The sequence below is a fragment of the Heterodontus francisci genome, chromosome 1 (assembly GCF_036365525.1).
Source record: "Heterodontus francisci isolate sHetFra1 chromosome 1, sHetFra1.hap1, whole genome shotgun sequence".
Taxonomy (NCBI): domain Eukaryota; kingdom Metazoa; phylum Chordata; class Chondrichthyes; order Heterodontiformes; family Heterodontidae; genus Heterodontus; species Heterodontus francisci.
Genome location: NC_090371.1, coordinates 248,650,091 through 248,667,912, shown reverse-complemented (window position 1 = coordinate 248,667,912; position 17,822 = coordinate 248,650,091).

The window sequence follows — 17,822 nt, the reverse complement described above, 5'->3', positions numbered from 1 at the left end:
CGATTGTAATCCTATTGAACATCAAGGGGAAATGGTTCGACTCTATTTTATTGGAGATGGTCATTGTTTGGCACTTGTGTGGAATGAATGTTACTTGCCACTTATCAGCCTAAGCCTGAATGTTGTCCAGGTCTTACAGCATGCGGGCACAGACTGCTTCAGCATGCGAGGAGTAGAGAATGGTACTGAACACTGTGCAATCATCAGTGAATATCTCCACTGCTGACATTGTGTTGGAGGAAAGGTCATTGATGAAGCAACTGAAGATGCTTGGGCCTAGGAAACTGCCCTGAGTAACTCCTGCAGCAATATTCTGGGGCTGAGATGATTGGCTTCCAACAATCACAACCTTTCTCCTTTGTGCTAGGCTCCAGCAAGTGAGGGATTCCCCCAATTCCCATTGACTTCAATTTTGCCAAGGCTCCTTGATGCCACACTCGGTCAAATGCTGCCTTGATGTCAAGAGCAGTCACTCTCACCTCACCTCCTGAATTCGGCTCTTTTGTCCAGGTTTGGATCAAGGCTGTAATGGGGTCTGGAGCTGAATGGCCCTGGCAGAACCCAAACTGAGCATCGGTGAACAGGTTGTTGCTCAGTAAGTGTCACTTGATAGCACTGTCGATGGCATCTTCCATCACTTTGCTGTTGATTGAGAGTAGACCGATGGGGCGGCAATAGACCTCATTGGACTTGTCCTGCTCTTCATGGACAGGACATACCTGAGCAATTTTCCACATTGTCGGGTAAATGTCAGTGTTGTAGCTATACTGGAACAGCTTGGCTAAGTGCACAGCTAGTTCTAGAGCACAAGTCTTTAGTACTACAGCCAGGATGTTGTCAGGGCCCATTGCCTTTGCTGTATCCAATGCGTTCAGCCATTTCTTGATATCACATGGAGTGAATCAAATTGTTTGAAGACCGGTATTGTTTATGGTGGGGACCTCAGGAGATGGCTGAGGTGGATCATCCATGAGTTGGTTGCAAGTGCTGCAGCCTTGTCTTTTGTGCTGGCATGCCAGTCTCCACTATCATCCAGAATGGGGATGTTTTTGGCGCCTCCTCCTCCTCCGGTTAGTGTTTAACTATTCACTGCCATTCACGGATGTGGCAGGACTGCAGAGCTATGATCTGAGCCATTGGTTGTGGAATTCCTTAGCTCTGTCTATAGCATGCTGCTTCCACCTTTTAGTATGCATGTTAGTCCTGTGTTGGAGCTTCATCAGGGTGGCACCTCATTTTTAGGCAGGCCTGGTGCTGCTATTGGCATGCTATCCTACATTCCTCATTGAATCACGGTTGAGTCCCCCGCTTGATGGTAATGTTACAGTGAGGGATATGCCGGGCTATAATGTTACAGATTTTGGTTGAATACAGTTCTGCTTCTGCTGATGGCCCACTGAGCCTCGTGGATGCTCAGTTTTTAGTTGCTAGTTCTGATCTAAGTCTATCCCATTTAGCACGGTACTCATGCCATACAAAACAATGGAGGGTGATCTCAGTGTGAAGATGGGACTTTTCCTCCACAAGAACTGTCTGGTGGTCACTCCTACCAATACTGTCATGGACAGTTGAAACTGTGATAGGTAGATTGGTGAGGACAAGGTCAAGTAGGTTTTTCCCTCTTGTTGGTTCTCTCACCACCTGCCGCAGGCCCAATCTAGCAGATATGTCCTTCAGGACTCGACCAGCTCGGTCTGTTACAGTACAACAATTGAAGACTCCACCCAGAGTACATACTGTGCCCTTGCTACCCTCACTGCATCTTCCAAGTGGTGTTCAACATGGAGGAGCACTAATTCATAAGCTGAGAGAGGGCAGTAGGTGGTAATCAGCAGGATGTTTCCTTACCCATGTTTAACCTGATGCCATGACATGCCATGGGGTATGGTGTCAATGTTTAGGACTCCCAGGGCCAATCCCTCTCGACTGTATACCACTGTGCCACCACCTTTGGTGGATCTGTTCTGATGGTGGGACAGGTCATATCCAGGAACGATGATAGAGGAGCCTGGGACATTGGCTGTAAGGTATGATTTGCTGAGTATGACGATGTTAGGCTGTTGCTTGACCAGTCTGCGGGCAGCTCTCCCAATTTTGGCACAAGTCCCCAAATGTTAGCGAGGAGGACTTCGCAGGCTCAATTGGGCAGGGTTGCCTTTGCTGTTTCTGGTGCCTAGATCGATGTCAGGTTGCCCGTCCGGTCTTATTCTTATTCAACTTTTCTGTAACACTTTGATACAACTGAATGGCTTGCTAGGTCATTACAGAGGGCAGTTAAGAGTCAACCTCATTGCTGTGGGTCTGGAGTCACATGTAGGCCAGGCCAGGTAAGGACGGCAGATTTCCTCCCTTGAAGGGCATTGGTGAACCATATGGGGTTTTATGATAATCCAGTAGTTTCATGATCATCATTAATGAGATGAGCATTTTATCCCAGATTTATTAATTAATTGAATTTAAAATCCACCAGCTGCCATGAACTCATGTCTCCAGAGCATTAGTCCAAGCTTCTGAGTTACTAATCTGAGAACATTACCACTATGCTACCATCCCCTGTCACTATGACAGCATACTAGTTGCATAACCACTTCAAATATTACTTACATGGTAATATATGATGAAAAATAATTTTATGATTGAATACAAATGTGTGTGTATGAGCAAATGAGTAGGGGAGAAGAAGGAACATGAGAAGGAGATACTATCCATGAGCCAGGCATAGCTGCCAACTCACCCTCCTTCACTCATTTTATGCACTGATTTCCAGTGAGACTTCTGCACTCAGCTTGAAGTCGCAGTCTTTTTCAGGTGCATATCTGCTCCCTATTGTAAAGTGCTGCACTACTATAACCAAAAAAGCAGCATTAAAAGGTTGGAAGTAAAAGGGGCATATAAAGGTACACCCATGGGCACACTCTGCAGGCAATCATGAGTGTGAGTACAGTGTTACGACTGACTGCTCCAGTCAAAGCCCCCAATCAAAATATACGATTCTGATTGTGGTGGGAGAAACGCATTGTTGATTCAATCCAATCCCTCCGCAGATTGCCTAACATATCATTTTAAACTTTCCAAATTAAAGAAAGACCCAGTCAAATTGTACCACCTATTAATTCCCCTGAATGAGGCTAACCAAACCAGGTGTCTTTAAATCAACAAACTAACTGTTTAATTAAAAAACTAAATTCTGAAATACTATGAAGATATAAATAACATTTGGAATAGAAAAAATTAACGACCTTGCAAATTTACAGTCCAATGTTGTTTGAATTCCTCACAGCTGTCCGATAGGGGAAAAAAGGTTCTTCCACAGTAGAACAGTCCATAGTCTATTTCCAGCAGTAAGTGATGCTTTCCTTCTCCAGTGAATTTCAACAATTAACAACTTGCAAACATGTTTGAAATGAATCAATTTGGCTTTAGAATATTTGAGGGATAAAAGATTGTCACAGTCTAATTTCCCTTCCTTCAGTTTAAAATACCAGAGATCTCTGTTTTGGCTTGACTTTTTTAAAGAGTTTTGAGAGATAATAATAATTAAACAGACTAACTTCCCTTTCTTCAGTTTACATGGCTGAGAGCTCTTCTTTCAGGTGCTAACACCAGCTGTCTGTCTGTGTTCTGTTAGAACAGTCTGTCTTCAAGCAAAGAACCAGTTCCAAATTGAATTGCAACATTGTCTATCCAGTCCTGGGACCCTGAATGGATGTTGCCAGGTAACCAGGATGCATTCTCTGAAGATGGTTGGTTCCCTCTCCATATGGTTGCATCCAATGGCAACCAAAATGCATTTTCTCTAACACCTGAGGCTTGCTGCTTCTTAAAGCAATACAGCTTCTTTTCCAGCCTTAAAGACACACTACATATTCTCCGGAGAAAAAAAAACTACAGGACCATGACACCTCTGCCCCTAGTGGAATGAAATTCCATTCCTGGAATGCGTTTCATTACAACGGGTAAAAAAAATACAAATTGAAAAAACGCTAACACATTTTTTCTCCCCGGATTTAAAGATATACACATTTCTAAAAAAAATGTATAGACTACAGCAACAAGTTCCACCAGAACATTTCAGCTTCAAATTTTCAAAAGGTTATTCCAATTAACCCATTTCAAATTTACAAGCATAGTCTTCCAGTTGTTTCATGTTTTCCTTCCAAGCGTCCCTATTGTCCATCACCTCAGCCAGGTGAACTGCACAGCTAGGAGCACTGACCACTACTGGGTTTACTATTCTCTAAGAGGTTTCTCTAGTACCCCTTAACCTATGTGTCATCACTTGACACTGAAAAACCTTTGTCCGGTTAACAGACCTGATTTGTTCTTACCCTGGGGTGTCAAAGGAATTTGACAGTATCCCTCCAACACATCTATCTCTTTAAAACACATTGTGTTGCCCACTCTGTCCTTACACAGTCCTTTAAATGAGAATTTGGGTAAGAATCTGTCTTGTTTACTACAGTGACTTTTCTAGAGTCTATGCAAGTTTGAGCTGACCCACCAGGTTTAGACATCAAGACCATCTACAAATTCCAGCTGTCCTGACGAGGTTCATCTAAGCTGCCCTTTCGCAAGCATTGTACCTTAGCTTCCACTTGGGCCTGTCTGTCTGGACCTAAGTGACAAGGATGTCGTTTTAAAGGAATGGTTCCCCCTATACCCGCATCATGTGTGGCGAAGGTTGTACATCTTCTTTCCGGTGCTAACACCAGCTGTCTGTTTGTGTTCTGTTAGAACAGACTGTCTTTAACTAAATAGCCAGATCAAAATTGAATTGTAACATTGTATATCTGGTCCTGGGTCCCTGAATGTCTGTTGCCGGGTAACCAGGATGCATTTTCTGAAGCTGGTTGGTTCCCTCTCCATATGGTTGAATCCAATGGCAATCAGAATGCATTTTCTCTAACTCATGAAGCTTGCTGGTTCGTAAAGCAGTACGGCTCCGTTTCCAACCTTAAAGACACACCACATATTCTCTGGAGAGAAAAAAATTACAGGACCATGACAACAGTTACATGCCTCATTTTGTCAGAAGGATGTCTTAGGTGAAGCTCTTTTAAGATGTCAATGTGCCAAGCATTTCAGGTAAAGTTGCAGCTTCAATTTGTGACCTGCTACAGAATGGGCAACCATGGAAAGTATTCAAATGCTTGTGTAGTCCGAGTGGAGGGCACATTTGATGCCATGTAAAGTTTGCATTTACTTTATATAAGCCAATGGTGAGTAATCATACCTTGGCTGATCTTGTTAAGTCTGGAAACCATCTCTACATTTTGAGGCCTGTTTGCATAGTGGACACAAAGAAAGAAAGATTGCATTTATATAGGGCATTTCATGATGTCAGAAAGTCAGAAGCTCTTTACAGCCAATACTTTTGAATTGTAATCACTGTAGTAAGATATGCTATGGCCACGTGGTGAGGGGTGCAGGTGGTTCCCATTGTTCAATTCCAATCAGACCGCAGCAAGTGTTTTTGTTATTAGTGTTGAACCCCTTTGTGTTTTATTTGTCAAATAAGCAGACAGCGACAGGTTTTATTGTACATTTAAAACAGAAGATTAATTATTTATTGAGCAATATGCCTTATCCTGAAATTGTCACAACTGCACCCACTCACGGGTTCAAACTCACGTGCACACACACACACACACACACACACACACACACACACACACACACACACACACACACACACACACACACACACACACACACACACACACATAGAGACAGATAAAGAGGAAAAGGGGTAAGTGATTTTAAGTGAAGTAGATTTTCAGCATTCCCAGTAAACCTGGTGAATTCTATCAAAGGTCACTTTCTCTTTGGTTGCAGGCCTGATGTGTTTGTAGATTTCTCTGTTGGTTGAAAGTTCAGTTTGAAGACAGAGGATCACTTCCAATTCACTGCTGCACCAGTTGAAAATGTAGAATTCACAGCAAGGCGCCTTCCTTCTTGGCTTGTTGGAGTTTCTCCCAGCTCGCAGCTGGACGAGCTTTTGTAATGCTTCTTCCTGGGTCTCCCTTTCTCTATCTTCAGGGAGCCACCTTTAAAGCTAAAAGTTTCTCATATCTCGCCACTTTTAGAGGACAGAGATTTTCCTCCAATGACCGGCAATGACCCAGGATGTAGCTACTTCACGCCTTCTTTGTTTCAGAAGAACCCATTCAATTCAAAACTGGGTTCAGGATGGATGCAATTAATAGCTCCTAGCTTTGAATGTATTCTTTTGTCCTTGCCAGACAGAGGACTGTTTGAATAAATAAACCAGGTTATTTGACCTTTGGCAGCCATTTTGAAACATATTGTCCACTGTTTCAAAAGAAAAGTCAAATTTTATAACTCTTCAGAGTCAGTTCTTGTAGTTTCAATCACTGGACTTTACGTGAGTGTCACAAATAGGAAATGCAGTAGCCAATTTGTGCACAGCAAGATCATACAAACAGCAATGTGATAATAACCAGCTAATCTTTTATTTAGTGATGTTGGTTGAGGGATAAATATTCTCTGAGGAAAACTCTCCTTCTCTTCTTCAAGATAGTGCCATGGGATCTTTTGCGCCTATTATCTTTTGCATTCTAGCGCCCACACCATTGTTCCATTAGGAAGCCTCAATGTACTGATATGCTACTTCATTCACACACTTGTAGCACTGAACATTTTTGGATCAAAAAAGCACTTCCTTTAAATCATTCAAAAGTGCCCACTCTCCCGAAACACTGATGGATTACACATCAGGAGCTTGCATGGATATATGATGGTGTTTCCAATATGTCTCTGTACATATATGTCTGTTGCCTTGTACTTTCCTATGTGGCGAGGATCTGAAGATCTATAGTAGTGACATGGCAAGTCATTTACTGTCCTTTATTTCTTTACCTTTCTATGTTAAGAACTAATAGAGTTGAATTCAGCAGTGTTAAATCTGCTTTCCAAGTAATTTATTTTACGTAATTACCTCTTGCTATTTTTTAACAGATGTCCTTGCAATTTACACACTGTAAAACTGTGTTTATATAACACAGTGGTACTGCAAAGGTCCACAATTCGTTGTGAAAACATGAAAAAACATGTCCTCTGTTTGTTTTCTTTAGTGATTTGAGGTTAGTGCTAGGCTAGTTCTAATAAGCAACCTGAGGTGTCGTTTATAGATTGCAGGTTAGTTTTAAAGTGAGAGGTGGGTTTACAGACAATGTCTCATTGGTTATCTGTAGAAGTGAAGTAAAGAAGTCTAGTAAAATAAATCTCTGATCTGCTTAGATGAAAAAGACAGAGGAATGGAATGTGCTCCAACTATAGCATCACTTCAACTCACACAGTTTACAAGCCATCTGTATACCTGATATTCCTAGACCACGGCATCGATATGATCGGATTTTTACCATGGTGGACATTTCAGCTAAAAGTGCAAGTAAGTAGAGGCAGCACTAGACCCAGCAGCAAATTTACAAACACAAAGCAGCACAATTCACAAAGATGCAAAGGAAAAACAGGATCTGCTTAATCAAGTTGGCAAAAAGACTCTAAAAACCACTGAGGCTTGGAAACTCAGGTCCTTTCTGTCCATAGCTGAATAATCATCACAAGGAAAGAGGAAAACTCTGATTTCATAGAGGGCTTTGGGGAGGAGTCTCTTGGGACCAGACTAACCTTCTTTCTATCTATTTTTGTAGATTATTAATCTATCATCCTTTGTGCGTTATTTGTTTTCTACTGGTGGTTGGTGACAGGAGTGGGGAATTACTGATTGTTACCGTTCTTGACATTAATACTATATACATATATTAATTTAAAGTGAGACACTGTGGTCATTGTTTAATGTACGGATTCTACTTCCCCACCCTGCCCCCTATTAAAAAAAAGGGACAAGGAACTGTTAAAGTGGCTAGAGGGGACAAAGCTCCTTCAATTGTGAGATCGCCTTTTCAGAGTACAATTCATTATCACTGATGCAAATGTGAAACTTTAAATTGCTACAATTGATAGACTGAAGCACATTGGAACACAAAGAGCAGAAGGTTTATAACCTGCCTGCCAGACCAGACTGCTGACTCATAGCTGATACAGCAGTACTGAGTAACACAATCTCTATTTACATTTGAAGTATGGAGGTCAATAGTTCAGATGCATTTTATCCCACCTACACATAATCTATGGGTTTAGGTGAATGCTGGAGGTGACAGATGCACACTCAGGTACTTTATCCAGATTGCTGCAGGGAAAATCCGTGGGCCCAAACAAAGAGAGATGTGTCTATGACCATGCCACAGGTAGACAATACATCTGCATGATGTAAAACAAAAGCATGTTTTTCACAGAGCTTTTATTAAAGTGCATAAACATCTTTGTTTCCACATTCTGTTGTAACCTTACTAACTTAACGCGTGAAATTACAAGTGTGACCGAGTGGGTAGCCATCCTTTCAAAGATTAACCGACACTAGTTATCACAAATCCTCTGAAAATGTTTATTGTCATTCACAATATCCCATGATCTCATTAAGATAATTACCAAATCTCCTTACCATTCGGTATGAGATATAAAAAGCAATTGAGGCTGCAGTTTCTGTTTTCCAGCAATGGTCATTTTAGGTTTGGTCTGAGATTGGTGCACTGTTTATTAAATGAACATAGCAGTGACCTCAGTCATTACAGTGGGAACACTGATATCATTGTGCCATTCAAAAAATGGTTATAAAATATGCCCAGACAACTGAAGGAGCTCTTTATGTTTGATTATATTTTTAATTGTATTTGGTTTGTGATTGAATATTAAATTATTTAAATGTTTATATTGTATTAACCTAATTGTTGCATGGTGACTGGTTCCTGCTAGTCGATTGAGGACAGGCTATGCGTCTTTGTAATAAATAGATTTTCATAGATATTACAACATGGATCCAAACCATTCAGCCCAACCAGTCTGTGATGGTGATTATCCTCCAAATGAGCAGCAATCCTAATCCCTTCTGCCTGTCCTGTTCTTCTTCTTCTTTGGCCTCCTTGTCTCAAGAGACAATGGGTAAGTGTCTAGAGGTGGTCAGTGGTTTGTGAAGCTGTGCCTGGAGTGGCTATAAAAGCCAATTCTAGAGTGACAGACTCTTCCACAGGCACTGAAGATAAAATTGGTTGTCGGAGATGTTACACAGTTGGCTCTCTCCTTGTACTTTTGTCTTTTTTCCTGCCAACAGCTAAGTCTCTTCGACTCGCCACTCTTTAGCCCCGCCTTTACGGCTGTCTGCCAGCTCTGGCAATCACTGGCAACTGACTCCCACGACTTGTTCAATGTCACAGGACTTCATGTCGCGTTTGCAGACGTCTTTAAAGCGGAGACATGGATGACCGGTGGGTCTGATACCAGTGGCGAGCTCGCTGTACAATGTGTCCTTGGGGATTCTGCCATCTTCCATGCGGTTCACATGACCAAGCCATCTCAAGCGCTGCTGGCTCAGTAGGGGGTATATGCTGGGGATGTTGGCCGCCTCGAGGATTTCTGCGTTGGAGATACGGTCCTGCCACCTGATGCCAAGGATTCTATGGAGGCAGCGAAGATGGAATGAATTGAGATGTCGCTTTTGGTTGACATACATTGTCCAGGCCTTGCTGCCGTAGAGCAAGGTACTGAGGACACAGACACTAGGACTTTTGTGTTCCGTGTCAGTGCGCCATTTTCCCACACCCTCTTGGCCAGTCTGGACATAGCAGCAGACGCCTTTCCCATGCACTTGTTGATTTCTGCATCGAGAGACAGGTGACTGGTGATAGTTGAGCTTAGGTAGGTGAACTCTTGAAGCACTTCCAGAGCGTGGTCGCCAATATTGATGGATGGAGCATTTCTGACATCCTGTCCATGATGTTCATTTTCTTGAGGCTGAGGGTTAGGCCAAATTCGTTGCAGGCAGCCGCATTCCTGTCGATGAGTCTCTGCAGACACTCTTCTGTGTGGGATGTTAATGCAGCATCGTCAGCAAAGAGGAGTTCCCTGATGAGGACCTTCCATACTTTGGTCTTCGATCTAAGATAGGCAAGGTTGAACAGCCTGCCATCTGATCTTGTGTGGAGGAAAATTCCTTCTTCTGAAGACTTGAACGCATGTGAGAGCAGCAGGAAGAAGAAGATCCCAAACAGTGTGGGTGCGAGAACACAGCCCTGTTTCATGTGACTCAGGATAGGAAAGGGGTCTGATGAGGCACCACTATGCTGAATTGTGCCTTTCATATTGTCATGGAATGAGGTGATGATACTTAGTAGCTTTGGTGGACATCCGATCTTTTCTAGTAGTCTGAAGAGATCACGTCTGCTGACGAGGTCAAAGGCTTTGGTGAAATTTATGAAAGCAACGTTCTCATATCCCTTTATTCCCCTTTCCTTTAGCCACTATCTAACCTATTAAATGTCGGCATAGTCGCTACTTCAATCACTAACTGCACAAGCCCATTCCACTGCCTCACAGCTCTCCGGGTAAATAAATTTCTCCTGCCTTCTGTCCTAAATTTCTTGTAAATATACCCCTTCATTCTAGACCTCTCAACCACTGGATAAACAGTCTGTTCTTACCTACACGATCCTATCCCTGCATAATTTTAAACATCTGAATCAAATTACCTCATGATAACTTCTGTTCTAATGTAAAAATCCTCCATTTTTCAAGTCTTTTGTATTTCTTTATACCAGGCAGCATTCTAGTGAATGTGCATTTTACTCTTCAACGTCCTCCCTATAATGAGAAGCTACAGTACTCTAACGGTCATCTTATTAAGTTGACATGGTCAAGTTTGCTGCCAGGTAGTTGAATGAAAAAGGTTATGGAGGAACAGTTTAGTCTTTAATGTGAGTAAAATTGCTCTGTAGTATTGAAACTCAATTGCTGACATCTTCTGCATTGTAGGGCCCCACCGCAAGGTTCAAACCAGGCTTGGAGCTCACTATAAATATTAATTTAAACTTACCATGGAAAGATTGTGCAAAACTGGCTTTCATGCAGTGCTTGCTGCCCCTCTATCTCAGAGTCAGGAGTGACAAAATTACTCTTCGAACTTAAGGCTGTTTGATGAGGAAGCATTACACAAAACTATTGGGTGCTATGTTCATATGGAAAGTTCCAATTATCCGTCAGTGCTCGATGTTGTGATACTCAAGTGTACAGTCATTTTGAAGTTTAACCTCATACTGATATCATGCTTGTAACTGCAGCATAATGGGATCAAGCGTCCTGCAAATAGAATAGTATTAAACAATGCTCCTTATTTGAGCTGCAGTGGTACACCTGCATATGTTGGCAATGCTCCAGTCTCCTCTAAAATTCAGAGCACCACTGTGTAGCCAGAAACCCACACGTGCCCAATGGTGCTTCAAGATTGAGAGGGAACTGTAGAGCTTGGCTCAGTTCCACAGACTGAAATGTAGGTACCGGTGCTTGCCTGCCTGTTGATTGATGTGCTTCTATATGTGTCCTAACATCATCAGATGCATCAGTTGTGGAGGCAATAAGCTTTTCCCAGCTGTTACACTGGAGCCAGCACAACTACAGTGAGCAATCAGACCCTATTTATCAAAGTTTTAGTCAGAATCAGTGCAGGAGCAATGATTTTGAAAAGAACTAGAAGTGGTATGCCACGAATTTAGTGTCATATATATACACCAACGATATGACTAATTGGTGACAATATTACAGCAGGAGCTAATACATAATTTATTTTTATTATAAAAAATAAAAATAAATTACGTATTAGCTCCTGCTGTAATATTGCCACCAATTAAATTCAATTTTTAAAAAATCAGTTCACCTCTTAGCTTTATTTTAGCAAATATACATTTATATGTTGGGGAAAAATATCAGACTGCTGCTCAACAGTTTTTGGGAACAAAAAAAATCATTGCCAGCAACATCAGCTTTAGAGAAGGCCTCACCATCAGCATTTCCCTGTGATGGAAGGAATTCATAAGAATATGAGAAGTAATCATTTTATGATTCTATGAGCAGGGATAGGCCACATGGCCCCTTGGACCTGCTCCGCCACTCAGTAAGATCATGGCTGAATTTCTACATCAACTCCACTTTCCTGCCTTATCCTTATGCCTTACTGCCCAAAGATCTATTGATCGCAGTCTTGAAGAAACTCATCAACTGAGCATCCATAGCCTTCGGAGGTAGAGAAGTCAGTTTAGCAACAGCTCAGAACAGGTTTGTTTCAGGTTGGCATAAATAGAACCAAATCAATAAACTATTTGATTACAGATAAACACTTTGGTGCTGTTTCTTCATGCCTAGTGGTAAACCCACTCTCTGCTAAGCAGCCAACAGTGCAGTCTCTGTTTAATGGGAATAATGACTGCGCCCAGCTCTGCATTAAGTCAGTTGAGTCCTTGTTAGACATGTTTCACTTTATGTAAGCATTATGTTAATTAAAGTGTCCATTCTTGTTTTTTCGCACATTTGAAAAGCCCTTTGCACCTCACAGCAGTGTGTAGGTTCCCATGTGAAGAATTATCAATTGGGGAAAGCCAATCCTGATACTCATGAAACCACCTTCCACCATCAGTCACTGCCTTCAAGAAAGGAGGGCAGAACTACTGGAGGAAGGAAAGCTCTTAAGGTTAGGAGCTATGTATCAATACAATAAACACTGACAATGAGTTCCAGCAATCCTTCTGCCTGTGTGATAAAGTATTATCAAGTACTCGAGTTATGAGTTCTTGTGAAAGAACTGCTGCAAGTCACTGTCACTGATCAGCTACCCTCAGCTTATAGAACAAAGAAAAATAAACATAAGGATATTCACATAAAATACATGCTCCACAATGTCCCTTGTTCATTGGGGTATTCATTCAAAAATCACGTGTGCATCGACTTTTGTGAATTAACAGGCTTTATGACAAAGCAAAGGCTCAACTGCTAATCAGTTGTTTTGCAATCCTGTAAAGAATTTGCTTTAGTCAGTTGTACAGTAGTCATTACAGAAGGATTTTCAGTGTGCAGTACTCAGAGGATAGGTGAAAGGTTAGGAGATGCGATGAAGAAGGAGAGGTAAGGGAAGATCATTTCTGTGAAGACTGTGACATGCCCTCAGCTGTATTTTTAATTCTGTTCTCTTTATGTCATTGGAATATAAAACATTCCTGTTAAGTGTTTAGCTAATTTTTCCATTGCACCATCTTTAGGAGCTGTAATTTCAGGTCCTGCCAGGGACGGGAACGGAGGCAGGCAGGGGATGGAAATACCAGCACAGGCAGATTTTACCAGGGCAAGGGGAGGGCAGCCCTGAGGTCCCACCTAATCTGCTGACCGTGCCAATTCAGATGGTTAAAGAGCCCATTGAGAGCTTGTTATAGAGCATGTTCTGATTTTGACGGGGGCACATGGGCTGCACACACTGTCTGGAGCAAAGTTGGTGAATGGAGGCGGAACACACAGCAAGGAGCCAGTCGTGGCTGCCCCAGGGAATTAGGTGGACACCATGAAAGGGTCAATGGAGCAGAGCGGGAATTGGCTCTGAGTCTTGCTGAGGAGTCTGTAAGTGTCCTGGGCTCACATTCCTCCCACGTTCAGGAGCAGCATGTGCCCTGAGGCTCCTTAGCTGGTCTGTCTGCTGGAAGCTGAACACCAAAAGGCCTGTCCTGTGGCTTTGCTGTTGTACTCACCTTGCCTTAGTGAATCAGGTCATTGCACCGCTTCCCGCACTGGACCCAGTTTCTGCGCACCACATTCCATCTGCTGACTATGTCAACTATCTCCATTCGGAACTGCTTGGTCTGTCTGGGTGGCCTTCGCCTGCCACTTTCCAGGAAGAGGACATCCCTCTTCTTCCCCACGGCCTCAAGGAGGAACTCCAGGTCCATACCTGCAAATTGAAGGGGCTGCCTTGCTCTGGGTTCCAGGCCTCTGGCTGTCCTGTGACATCTTTCAAGCTGAAGGTAAAGCAATGGAATGGTAGCCACAGTAATAGCTGCTGTGCTCTGTTTCAATCGGGCCCGCACTTGAACAGTCCTACCTCTGTTCACGCCACTGTGGCCACTAATTGGCCACCAAACCCATCTCTAAGTCAATTATAGGGGTGCCCCCTTGAAAATCTGAGGCGGTGACTGTTCCCCGGTCCCGACTTCTGTTTCCCAACCCGGAAGGAAAATGCTGCCCTAGGTGTCAGCTTTAGCTCAATGGTAGCACATTTGGGACCAATTTTCACTTGGGGAAAAATCAGCATTAACAAGGCGTTAAGGACCTAAAAATAGATTAGCTCCAACGATAGGCCTACCATGATTTTCACAGGGCCTGGCAGCCAAAGTACCGACCTGAAAAAAGTGGTAGGAACATAGGAAATAGGAGCAGAAGTAGGCTATTTGGCCCCTCGAGCCTGCTTCACCTTTCAACTAGATCATGGATGATCTTCTATCTCAATGCCATTTTCCCGCACTATCCCCTGTAAAAGTTTCTATAGATATGTGAAGAGAAAAAGATTGGTGAAGACAAATGTAGGTCCCTTACAGTCAGAAACAGGGGAATTTAGTATGGGGAATAGAGAAATGGCTGACCAACTAAATGCATACTTTGGTTCTGTCTTCACAAAGGAGGACACAAATATCATACCAGAAATGTTGGGAAACATAGGAGTTAGTGAGGGAGAAGAACTGAAAGAAATCAGGATGAGTACAGAAATGATGTTGGGGAAATTGATAGGACTGAAGGCCGATAAATCCCCAGGACCTGTTGGTATGCATCCCAGAGTACTTAAGGAAGTGGCCCTAGAAATAGTGGATGCATTGGTGGTCATCTTCCAAGATTCTATAGACTCTGGAACAGTTCCTGCAGATTGGAGGGTAGCTAATGTAACCCCACTATTTAAAAAGGGAGGCAGAGAGAAAGCAGGGAATTATAGACCAGTCAGCCTGACATCAGTAGTGGGGAAAATTCTAGAGTCCATTATCAAATATTTTATAGCAGAGCACTTGGAGAACAGTGGTACAATCGGGCAGAGTCAGCATGGGTCTACGAAAGGGAAATCATGCTTGATAAATCTACTGCAATTCTTCAAGGATATAACTAGTACAGTTGATGAGGGGGAGCCAGTGGATGTGGTTTATTTGGACTTTCAGAAGGCTTTCGACAAAATCCCACATAAGAGATTAGTGTGTAAAATTAAAGCGCATGGGATTGGGGGTAGTGTATTGCGATGGATAGAAAATTGGTTGGCAGACAGGAAACAAAGAGTAGGGATAAATGGGTCTTTTTCCGAATGGCATGCAGTGACTAGTGGGGTACCGCAGGGATCGGTGCTGGGACCCCAGCTATTCACAATATACATTAATGATTTAGATGAGGGAACTAAATGTAATATCTCCAAATTTGCAGATGACACAAAACTGGGTGGGAGGGTGAATTGTGAAGCGGATGCAGAGAGGCTTCAGGGTGATTTGGACAAGTTGAGTGAGTGGGCTAATGCATGGCAGATGCAGTATAATGTGGATAAATGTGAGGTTATCCACATTGGTAGCAAAAACAGGAAGGCAGATTTTATCTGAACGGCTATAAACTGAGATAGGGGAATATGCAATGAGACCTAGGTGTTCTCCTACACCAGTTGCTGAAGGTATGCGGGTGCAACAGGCGGTAAAAAAGGAAAATGGCATGTTGGCCTTCATAGCAAGAGGATTCGAGTAGAGGAGCAGGGATGTCTTGCTGCAATTATACAGGGCCTTGGTGAGGCCACATCTGGAATATTGTGTGCAGTTTTGGTCTCCTTAGCTGAGGAAGGATGTTCTTGCTATAGAGGGAGTGCAGTGAAGGTTTACCAGACTGATTCCTGGGATGGTGGGACTGACGTATGAGGAGAGATTGAGTCGGTTAGGATTATATTCACTGGAGTTCAGAAGAGTGAGAGGGAATCTCATAGAAACCTATAAAATTCTAACAGGACTTGACAGGGTAGATGCAGGAAGGATGTTCCCGATGGTGGGGGAGTCCAGAACCAGGGGTCATATTCTAAGGATACGGGATAAACCTTTCACGAATGAAATGAGGAGAAATTTCTTCACCCAGAGTGGTGAGCCTGTGGAATTCACGACCACAGAAAGCAGTTGAGGCCAAAATATTGTATCTTTTCACAAAGAAGTTAGATATAGCTCTTGGGTCTAAAGAGGTCAAAGGGTATGGGGCGAAAGCGGGAACAGGTTACTGAGTTGGATGATCAGCCATGATCATAATGAATGGCAGAGCAGGCTGGAAGGGCCGAATGGCCTACTCCTGCTCCTATTTTCTATGTTTCTATGTTTCCCCATATCCCTTGATATCTTTAATATCGAGAAATCTAAGATCAATATCTATCGAGGTCGGCCTCTTTCCAATGAAAATCATGGTCCTATTGATGTAGTTAGGACCCCAATTGCTATTTTATGGGACAAATGGGAGGAGGGTACACTTCACAGATTCTGTCCATGAGTACTGGTGTTCCAATCAGGAAACACACAGCACCATTTTAAAAATGGTTTTTTTTGTGGAGTCACACCCCGCTCCACAAGAGTACTACAGGCTACTGCTGGTGAGAGCCAAGCTCTGTCATGGCGCCCCCCCTATCCCACCCCACCCCCCTCCATGACCTACCTGTGGGACTACCTGCATTCCATTCACTCAGTGCCCTTGAGGTCAAGGATTGATGAGCTACATTGGGTCACACAATCCAGGGTTTAGCCACCTGAGTTTCAATATCAACCCTCTTGCCTCTTAATCAGAAAGTCATGGGTTCAAGCTGAGCTGCAGAATCTTGAGGATGTATTCTAGACTGACATTCAGTGCACTATAGTATCCTCTTTTGGGTTAGATGCTAAACCAAAGTCCTGTCTGCGCTCTCAAGTAGATAGAAAAATGCCACAGCACTATTCAAAGAGCAGGAGCATTCTTCCAACTGCTGACCAACATTCCTTGTTCAGGAAAAATCACTAAAACAGACTAGCTAGTTATTTAACTCACTGCTGTTCGTAAGTCCTTTTATGCACAAATTGGCTGCTTATTTGCCTACTGAACAATGATGGTTACGCTTGAATAGTAATTCATTGACTGTGAAAAATTTGAGAACATATGGCAGCACTAAAGTCACTATATAAATGTAAGTTTTTCTTAATTTTTGTAAGATGTCTACACGAGTTCATCTTTGAACCAGCTTGCATAACAAACTCCAAATTACATTAACAGTTGCTCAACCAAACAAATTACCACAGTGAAGTGACTCACCCCCAAACACCAAAGACAGCAAAGATGGAGTTGAACACAAAGAAGCACACTACTTTATTAGACAACACGATAGTTGTGCAATAAATGATTTAACATTGTGAAGCACATAAAGAGGCTGAAATGTGCTGAGAGCAGAGATTAAAAACAAGCAGCATCACATCTGCTGCTAATTACATATCTCATTCGATATTCGATTGCATTGATGTTATTGGAACTGAATATCAGATTAGAAATATTACTGGCAACAATATAATTCTGCCCAATTTGCACCCTGCCCAAGTCAAATTTCACCCCCAAAGTATTTAGGTATTTATTATGAATTAAACAGGCATAAATATGGTTAAAATTTGTCACAACATAACCTGAGTTTGTCCTATAACAGTATTACAAAGAAATATTCAATGTCCAAAATTGCACTTTGGCTTAGCCAATTTAAGCATACAGTTTGTACTCAACACCTCACTGAGAAGCTTCCAGCATTCAGCTATTACTCTGACACATCAACATGACACAAAGGAGGGACTGATTTTCATTCCCCCTCTGCCTGAGCAATGGACCCCCCAGAGATGGGCTAGAAGATGGGTGGGGGCTGGGTGGCGGCC